The sequence below is a fragment of the Frieseomelitta varia genome, unplaced genomic scaffold (assembly GCF_011392965.1).
Source record: "Frieseomelitta varia isolate USP_RPSP 00005682 unplaced genomic scaffold, Fvar_1.2 scaffold_152, whole genome shotgun sequence".
Taxonomy (NCBI): domain Eukaryota; kingdom Metazoa; phylum Arthropoda; class Insecta; order Hymenoptera; family Apidae; genus Frieseomelitta; species Frieseomelitta varia.
Genome location: NW_025109217.1, coordinates 1,304,160 through 1,314,101, shown reverse-complemented (window position 1 = coordinate 1,314,101; position 9,942 = coordinate 1,304,160). Strand labels below are relative to the sequence as shown.

General features: G+C 39.1%; 1 protein-coding gene across 1 annotated transcript in view; it reads left to right on the top strand.

The window, feature by feature from the left end:
• Positions 1 to 7,341: 7,341 nt before the first annotated feature.
• Positions 7,342 to 9,942, top strand: part of LOC122535348 (MOXD1 homolog 2) — a 119,359-nt gene continuing 116,758 nt past the window's right edge. Inside the window, exon 1 of the mRNA XM_043666822.1 lies at positions 7,342 to 7,360. The gene's annotated coding sequence lies outside the window, so the exon portion shown is untranslated. The remainder of the gene's footprint in view (positions 7,361 to 9,942) is intronic.

Genomic DNA, 9,942 nt, shown 5'->3' with positions numbered 1-9,942 from the left:
TTTTTTTTTTTGCACAGTTTGCTTGTCGAACCTAGAGAAAAATCTCGCCGTAGCTAAGAGGTTGAGTGGCAATAGGTTCTTCGTCTGGCTCTATATCGTTACTCTGCCCCGACCCAGTATATTCCACGATAACGAAGGACACAAGGCTAGAATCTCACGAACTGAGGGCGAAAACAAGTTTGTCGCGCACTCTTGGGAGCTCGCCGCGTTGCAATGCAATAAACCGGAGCTCTCCCCTCCCCTCGACTCGCCAGCGCGGGGAAAAACTGATTTTCCAGGTTGTCGGTCTATCATTGCCCGACCGTATATGGGGTGCCATCGAAAAAATAGATCAACCTCTACCCACCCATTCTCGAACAACGATATTGAGCGATCCTCGAGGTACGATGATATTGTTACGTCATTACAGACGAAATGGTCGAGCTGGTTGGTTTGCTTTTCCTTTTTTTTTTTTAAACTTCAATTTTCAACAGATTCGAGATTGATGAAAGCTGCAGTCGCCGTTTTGAAAAAAAAAAAAAAAAAAAAAGGAAACGCAACGAAACATTTTGTTTCGTTATTAATCCTGCCACGTTCTCTCGATCCGACTAACGTGTGTTTTTCTAGTATTGAAAAATATCTCAAATTCGGTGAAAAGTTGTTGTTAGTGTGGCATGTGGTTTAGATTAATACAAATTATTAATTAATATAAATTTTATTTTATTGAAATAAAAGTAAGATTGAAATAGAAGAATTTTAGGTTAAACGTGTTCCGTGTAATGACAGATTGATAGTAAGAACTTATAGTGAGTAAGCTGTAGATTTATCAGAAATTTTTAAGCAAATTGAAGAGAAGGAGCTGTTATAGCTCCTATTGATTAATCAAATAGAAATCAAATGGAAGTTGTGCACTTTTAGAAAAAAATTATTAACAATTTAACATATTATTATTTAAAAAATTATTTATCTCGTGGTTAATTAAATTTCATCTATCAAATGTTCTTGAAAATGAAATTTTTAATAATTAAATAATTTCATAGACGAGCGAAAATCGAACGTAAATCAAATATTGAGAAAAATAATAGTAATCTCTTATTTAAAACAGAAAAATATATATTTTCAGAAAAAACAATGGAATATCATTTTATTTTACATCGCTCTTTATCAAATGCTTTTTCGTAAAACTAACAATTAAATCTCACCCATGTTCTCTTGTCTGCATGCCAGAGAAATACGATTGAACATTTCCAATTCATATGTTCTTTCATGTAATTCGTGAAATAGTTCTCAACTCACACGTGCCAGCCAAATACGCAAGGTAAAAGCTAGATCGATCTTAAAATTCAGGACGATTCTTTTCTCTTTCTTTCTTTCTTTTTTTTAAGGGGGCAGGATAGTGTGACGGGCCTAAAAATTACGTATACTTTGGAGGGCTAGTAAAAGAAAAAACTACATATTTAATTGACGTGAGCTTTTATGGTTTATTTTAACACATTATGAATTATAAAAAGCAGCATTAAAAGAGAACAGAAATTATTATTTAGCCTTTTAACGGCATCCTTTTACATAACTTTTTTTTACATTGTGCATGATTCCAGCCAAACAGGATTTGTTGCAACAAAAAGGCAAGAAAAGTTCAAAAGTAAACAATATCCTCTAGGGATCGACGATCCAACATTTTCATTTCTGTGAAAATTATGAAAATAGCAGCTATTTGTTTTTGATGTATCGAATTTGTGTATCAAAAGTTTCTACGTTTTTTGTTGATATTTTCCGAAATTGTTAAAAATTAAAAAATGTTCGATCGTCAGTCCCTAGTAAATGTTACACTAAAGATACGTACCAAGTTTCACGGTAATCGGTTGGTTAGATTCCGAGATATCTTGCACACCGTTTTCTAAAAACCTAGTTTCGAGAAAAACGCGTTTAAAAATTCAGAACGTCATTTTTCATACGTATCCTTTACTTACTTTTTTTTTTTCTTATATATATCGCGGCTCACAGTTCTTACAATTCACAACTAAATTGAATCCAAGTCCCCTAATATTCGATCCATCAAAAGTAACATTTGAATCGCACGATTTACACTTTATAATACTGTTTAAAGTTGCAAACAGTGATGCAAATTCAATTATTCTGTATCCACTTCTGGATTTATTATTACATCCCAAAACAAGTCGTTTCAAAGGCTAGGACCATTTGTATCTTATTTCTAAGACTTCGAACTACTATTTAAAACAAAAACAAAGAAAAAAAATCGATTTTTTTGAAAATTTCACACTTAAAGACGTGTGTACGTTCGATAACTGCCTTCGTCGTTCGGGATTCCTCGCGAAGAAGATCGCGTCCGAACAGAATGTTCCATCGTCAACGGCCATTTTCTAACCTCTGGCCATGAAACATCGCGGAAAACGTTCTCTCCTATGATCTCCAGGCTGTTTTAGAACGATAGAAGACAATTTTCTCGAACGATGAATCCACGAGTGATCCTCCCTCCTTCTGGGAGAGTCTCCTTTGTTCTCTTCTTCGTTGGCGAAGTAACCGTTCATAGTAACGGAACCTGGTTCGATTTTCCTTTGGAGGAATAAAGACCGCGAACGGCTGAACTGAATCGAAGATGAGCATTTCCCGTGCTTTGCTCTGCATTTAGCAGCGCATCTACGTCGGTTTCGGTCCCTTCCCGATCGATCCTGTATCGGAGACTTCGTTCGTTCGACGTTGGATCGTCGATCGCGATCATTTTCTCTTGGAGCTCGGTCGCCGTTCGTTCTCTGCGATGGCGGATAAATTGAATGAGCGCGGAAACTAATTCGATCTCGCGTTTTTTCACCGGGTCTCACTCTTTTTCTCCGAGATATTTTCCGCGGGTAACAGCTTGCTCTTGTTATTTATTGCCGAATAATTATTTATCATCAACTTTCTCATCTGGAAATTTATCGTTAAAATGTTACCTATCACTGAATTGTTATTTGTTATTAAATTTCTGATTTGGAAAGATGAGTGAATTACTTCTTGATAAATGTTGCGTCGCAAATTGAAAATTGCGAGACTGCGTGTGTTACAGTTAGATTCAATAAAATTGAATAATATATTTATTATTAAATTGAGCAGTATAAATTTTTAAATAATATATTTACTATATATAATATATTATATTATATATAAATATTATATTTACTAAAATTAAATAATATATTTATTATTAAATTCAGCAATATATATTTTTAAATAATATATTTACTATCTATAGTATATTATATATAAATATTATATTTACTGCAATTAAATAATATATTTATTATTAAATTAAACAGTATAAATTTTTAAATAATATATTTACTCTATATAATATTATATTATATTTATAAATATTATATTTACTATCTATAGTATATTATATATAAATATTATATTTACTGCAATTAAATAATATATTTATTATTAAATTAAGCAGTATAATTTTTAAATAATATATTTACTATATATAATATATTATATTTATAAATATTATATTTACTATATATAGTATATTATATATAAATATTATTTATATATAATTTACTACAATTAAATAATATATTTATTATTAAATTAAGCAGTATAAATTTTTAAGTAATATATTTATTTATTATTAATAATAATATATTCACTGTTAAATCAAGTAGTATAAATTCTTAAATAACATATTTACTCTATAAAATAATTACATTTACTAAGGAACAGAGAGACAATCACTTCATTCTCGTTTCATTAACGTGACATCAGAAAAATTGAATTTGCTAAAAACTTAATAACGTTTATAGTGAATGAAACTGCACAGAAATTGTCGATTTTTTTTTTTTTTTTTTTTATAAAATTCGCAGCGCAGGTTTTAGCCAAAGATCGTGTGTCCGTAGCGTCGGAAGAAGGAAGAATTTAGGTGGAAGGAAACGCGCGGAGTATGCGCGACGCTGTTCAGAATTCGCGACGTTGATTCCCTCGTCCCCGGTGGCATTCTCGCGAATTAATTCAGGCTGATTTATCATAGTTCGAGCCCTGTGGTGGTAAATTAGCGCGGCGATGAATTAGTGGCGTCGATGTTACGCGTGTGCGAGCCCCCACGATGACTGGAATTTGATGGAGCTGCAGCGGCATTCGCGAAATTCGATCCGTCCAATGGATCGGCCTGAGTGCCGATTTTCTTGCGCAATCGCATGTGTTCCATTGGCACTCGTTGCCTTCGTGTATGTATATGAAATTTAGACAAAAAAGAAAGAGAGGCTGAATGTTCGGTAGTTTGGGTCTGTCCAACTCTTTTTTCCTTTTTTTCAAAAATTGAAAACAAAGGAGGAAATGTTAAAAACGCAGACACGTGCTTTGTAAATCTGGAGGTTCGAACATCGATGTTGGAAAAAATCGCAGATGCACGATCGAGCGCGAAATAATTCAGCTCTGTGCACACGCTGGTTAATGCTTTTGTTACTCATCTTGAAATGCCACTCTCGCTGGCTGGTGGTATCGGTACAGCTTCGAAGTGTAATTATGCAACGTTTGCGTGGTCGCTGATTAAACGTTACTCTCGCGATATTTATCATAGTCGTTAAACAGCCGGTATTTCAGGTCGAAATGCTCGAAAATCCGCAGTATCAGAGGACACGAAATGTAATGTTTTTTTTTGACTGAAGCTTTAAACACGTGTTGCTTTTTCAAAATATATTGTACATATATATATTAAACTATATATGTATAAATACTGAAGTTACTGTAATCTATAATAAATATTTTAAGAATTATTTTTAATTTTAAAATTGACAACTCGTAAGCTTAAAAATGTATTAATTATATTAAATATATGTGTTTAAGTAAATATAATTAATATATAAATATATGTATTTAAGTAATTTCTACATCATCCATTTGTTAATACATTTTTGAGCTTGAGTTGTCAGTTTTAAAGTTGAAAAATAGTTATTACAGATTACAGTAACTTTCTTTTATAATGAAAAGCGTTAGAAGATTAATTCAAATAGAGGATGCTTTTCTTAAATTAAATTTTTGTAGCACTTTACCAAAATTGAAACACAGATGAGAAAGCGTAGGAATATTCTTATTATTTATAATTAAATTATTATGATTAAATAAAAAGAAAATTTATATTTTATATTTATTTATAAATAGATGGATAGTGAATAATTATCTGAAGTTTATGCTCGAAAATATAAATATAAATTTTGCGTGAACATCTACAGTATAGTTATAAATCATTTTACAACATTAAATAATATTAAGTAATTTAATATTATAATAATTAAGTAATTTAACATCATAATATTAAGTAATTTAATATTATAATAATTAAGCAATTTAATATTATAATATTAACTAATTTAATAATGTAATAGTAATTTCTAGTGATCGTTTAAAAAATATAGTTGATGATTGACCGGTTGAATAGAAAAGAAATTCAATCTTCTTTTAAAATAAGTACTTGAGAGAAATTTCTTCGCAAATTACACGTCAGCTTTGTTATTTCTCCATCCTCGATTAAAAATAATATCTTATGTCTAATTCATGTGGACAAAAATCGATAAACCGAATCCCTTACCCATTCTTCCTTCACGAGTCCTTGGACAATGTGAAATAAAGCCAGAAGAATGGTCGTGACAAATGAACGAGGACGTATAAAAAAAAAAAAGAAAAAAGAAAAAAAAAGGTAAACTGGAAGAGAAAACACGTGTCAAGCGTAGGACAACATCTCTGTGAGGTTGATTCAGCGGCTTTCGTTACGCCCTAGGAAATAGGTTCCTGTTCGAAGCGTTGGCGGATAGCTGACTTCTTCTCTCCTAGCTTTTGTACCCTCCAAAAATATTGCGTTTCCACGGTGCACGTTATCTAACAGGACGTTTCCGCTTTTCGAGCGTTGTACAGGATGTACGTTTTAATCCAGAAAACGGAAATTTCTCGTAAATTAGTAAAATTTCTCTTCGTTTTTTTTTTTTTTTTTTTTTTTTTTACACGAAAATTCGACTTTCATTTCGAAATCGCGGTACACGTTTTTTCAAAGTTTTTTTTTTCTCTGTACACGTACGCGCGCGCGCGCGCGCGCGTGTGTATTTTTTTTTCTGTTCGTCCACGGGGATTTGTAGGCTTTTGAAAATTGGTCGCGTACACACAACCGTCTGAGCGACCGCAGGAATTACGTGGAACAGGAATCGTATGTATGCGCGCGTACATCGGCCACCGTCAAATATTGATTTTCCTTCACGGATATGACAATGATTTGGCACCGTAGGACCTCGTCCGCGGCTGCGGGGTGCGTAGGAAAGTTTCATCGGGCCTCGGGACCCGTGCAAACAGAAACGCGCGTTTTACGGTCGAGCGCGAGGAAACGATGACTCGAGGGGGTAGCGCGAGAGAGACTCCCGGTGAATTCGAAACGAGCCTCTCGTGTACGCTTCTTGTTTGCCAAAGAAAAAGGTCCCGGCGATCGTCTCTGGGCAGTATTTTGTAAAGGAATATCGTTGAATGTAAGGGCACACGGTGAGGATGTCGAGAGGGTAAGAAGAAAGGGGGTTTAGGGTCTCGGGTTCGATCGGGGCGCCGCAACGAAGTTCCTCGATCGGGCAAAATCTTGATAAATTTCTCGTTCAACTTGGTCCAGATTTTATTTCGTTTTACGGCACAGCTACGTCGTGGAATATACCGCGGTGCCCGACTCTCATCACGCAGCCTCGCGGTACGGAGCCTTCTTCTCTCACGCAGGAAATCAATGAGGATATACCCGTTCCTTTATCCGATGGATCGAGTTCTTAGGGAAATTCTTGAAGTTTTTTCTTTTTTTTTCTTCCAGCGACGATCCTCAGAAGCTTTATTGCAAATTGGTCGGATATCTTGGAAAATATCGCGACCCTCGTACTCGTTCGAACGGGTCGGTGGCTTTTCACGCGACCCGTTGAAATCGAGGGTCCATTTACGGAAAATCCTTTCCCTTCTATCGCTGGTTGCCTTCGAGCCGTGCGCCACCTTGCCACTTTTCTCTCTCTCTCTCTTTCTCTCTTCATCTTGGTCGCTTCGTCTCTCGCGAACGTTCAATCAGACGCTGCCGGTGTCTGAAATGACTTTATCGCTAATTCATTTAACTTCGACCGCATCCTCTTAGGGTTGAAATTTCTGGGCTGCCTAGGGAAGTAGAGATCAACGCCGCTCCCTTGCAATACCTTGGTTAATTAGATGTGACTACACAAAAGAGGATGGGCGAGGGAGAGGGGAAGAGAAGGCCGAGAGAGACTGCGTGTTCCCGAGCGGTGGGTTTAAGAGAAGAGATGGAGAAAGAGAGGGAGAGGGGAAGAGAGAGAGAGAGAGAGAGAAAGGAACACTTGCGCGCCCGTTAAACAGCCCGAAGGTGAGATTCCAAGCAGTTGCTTATTACACCGTGCCCTTCCATTTAACGCGGTCTCTAGCTGGACGATACGAGCGTCGAGGATCGCTTTAAATGGATTTCCACCTTGGTCCTAGGCCCCATTATGCTTGCCCTCGAACGCTTCCTCGCTCTCCCTCGTTCACACGGCGCCGGCTACTACCACGCTTCGAAACATTGGCAAAAGATTGGCGAAACTTTCGCTTTGAGACGTTCGCCGCGAAATTACCAGTGCTTCCGTTTAAATAGTTTACCAGACACCAGTGGGAAGGCCCCGGAAGTCTCTCGGTCCTTTGCCCCCTGTCGCTAATGTCTAAGCTAATTAGATACAATTAGCAGTGGCAGCTTTCAGACGCGAGATTCCGCTTGGTAGAGCCGCGCACCCGCTGTTCAAAGGAGGGAATTTCGCGTCTACTTTGGCCCCATTTTTGCACGGTTAATGGAGAGCTTGTACGGGGAGACTTTATATTCCGAGTTATTCGATGAATCTTTGATCCTCCATTAGGCCGCTGGAAAACGTCTGGCTCGCCTATGACGAAGACAGCCGGAAACGGAGGGTTCGGGCACCCGCGCGCGATGAATTCTCGCTGGCAGCCGATGCTCGCCGGACAGTTTAATGATCGATTTAAACGGATTTCCTGCATAGCCGCGCATTCAAATCTGCAGAATGCAATTAATGAACGCGTTTTGATCGATCTAACTCGATAATCTCGAGCGCAATTTCACCGAGCCGAGTCTCAGTCCCGGCTGAATTCCTTCTCCTTACTCGTCGCGATCGCGCCACGCGCCTCCCGTTCGTGCCGCGAGCCGTTGTAATTGAGTTTCCTGCGAGGCCGGGAGGGCCAGAAATTGGCCAGGTTAAAACGAATTAGCGGGTCGAACGGGGACGCGCGTCGTTTGCTCCCGTTCCACCTCCCTCCCCGTCGTTTTGTCCCAATTCCGATCCACCGTCTGCAGGATAATTGCCGGAAGCGACGACCACCATACAGAAACGCAAACACCGCTGGCAAACAGGGCTTCAGGGTTCGTCTTGTTTCACGCGCGAAAAACCCTTTCCTTTCTTCAAGAAGAGAAACTAAAACGAGACGAGAGGGAAGAAACTCGCGTATCAAAAGTTTATCGTTATTGCGGGATTATCGGTTATTCGTTCGCGCAGGTAGCTACATCACAGCGGCGGATTCTGTTCCTCGAAGTTTACCGTCGTTTATTACGTCTGGGAAGCGGACGGTTGTAGGAGTTGCTTGGACGATTTCTCTACCAGTCAGTCACTCGATCGGCTTATTTCTACGACTACCGCGCGCGTATTATACGTCGCAGTGTGCCGTAGTTACGAAAGTGGAAACAGTACATAGGAGAATCGATGGGAAGTTTGCTCCCACCCGCCCGTCTCGATAAGTGAAAAAAATTACACATTTTCGAAACTGGGAACAGGCTTTTAAACGAAGGCCCGGGCGAAGTTTTTAATGGACCGGAGTTGCAAAGCCCTGGCCAGCCTTCTACGTTATTAGCCGGTTTCGAGGCCGAGCCGAGGAGAATAAATTCATGGAAATTCGTGGAATTTTCATTGGAAATATGGGAATTATTTTTACTCGACGCGAAATATCGAAATACCGACGGTGGGTAGCTGTTATACAATAATCTAATTGCCTGGTGTAATTACCGCGAGAACTTTTTCCTCCGTTTCGGGGATACCGGAAACCGACGTATTATCGATTCGTTGTAACGACGCGGCGAGCAACACGACGTCCCGATAATTGTTAACATTAATTAAACGTCGTGCACCTTTAAGAGACGGTGACGTAACGATCGACCGGTATATTTCGTATTGGCGCATAACGGCGCTTGTTACGCGTGTCACCTGGCCTCGTGCGGCCTGGTATTGTTAATTAGAACGATTTTACAATTAATATCGCGCACGTGTCCACTTAGCGCGATACATGTCCCCAGGAACCGAGGCTGGCCGGTGGCTGGCGCTGCCGATAACGGTCTCTCCGGCTATCGAGCGTTTTCCTCCAAGCGCTCGTATTTTTCGGCTATAGGATAACGCCGAACGCATCGATTGCGACAGGACAGAAAGCACGAAATTGCGATTGGTGCCTGGGGTTATGATTTTCATTCTTTTTTTCATCCCTTTCCGCCTATGCCGCTTCTACTTTTTTCACTCTCTCACTGTCTGTCTATATATACTATGCGTGTACGCGTGTGTCTATCGGCAAACATACCGTACGCGAAATATCGTAACCGGTAGCTTGCAATTTTCGTGGGCCGACAACGTCGCCCGAGGGATTAGCAATACAATCATCGACACGCCAGAGATACTCTTTCGACGTGCCATCCTGATTTCGATGTAAATCGCTCGTTACAGGCCGGAGAACGCGTCGATTTGACGCCGTTTGAAATAGGCCGATTCTCGCGGCGTATACCTGCCCGTTGGAGAAAAGAAAGAAGAAAGAGAGAGAAAGAGAGAGAGAGAGAGAAAAGAAGGGAATGATTCGCGAAATAGCCAGGCAAGATTCGGTAGCAGAAAAATCCGCCTTTGCCGCAGTCTCGTGATTTCCATCCTGCCC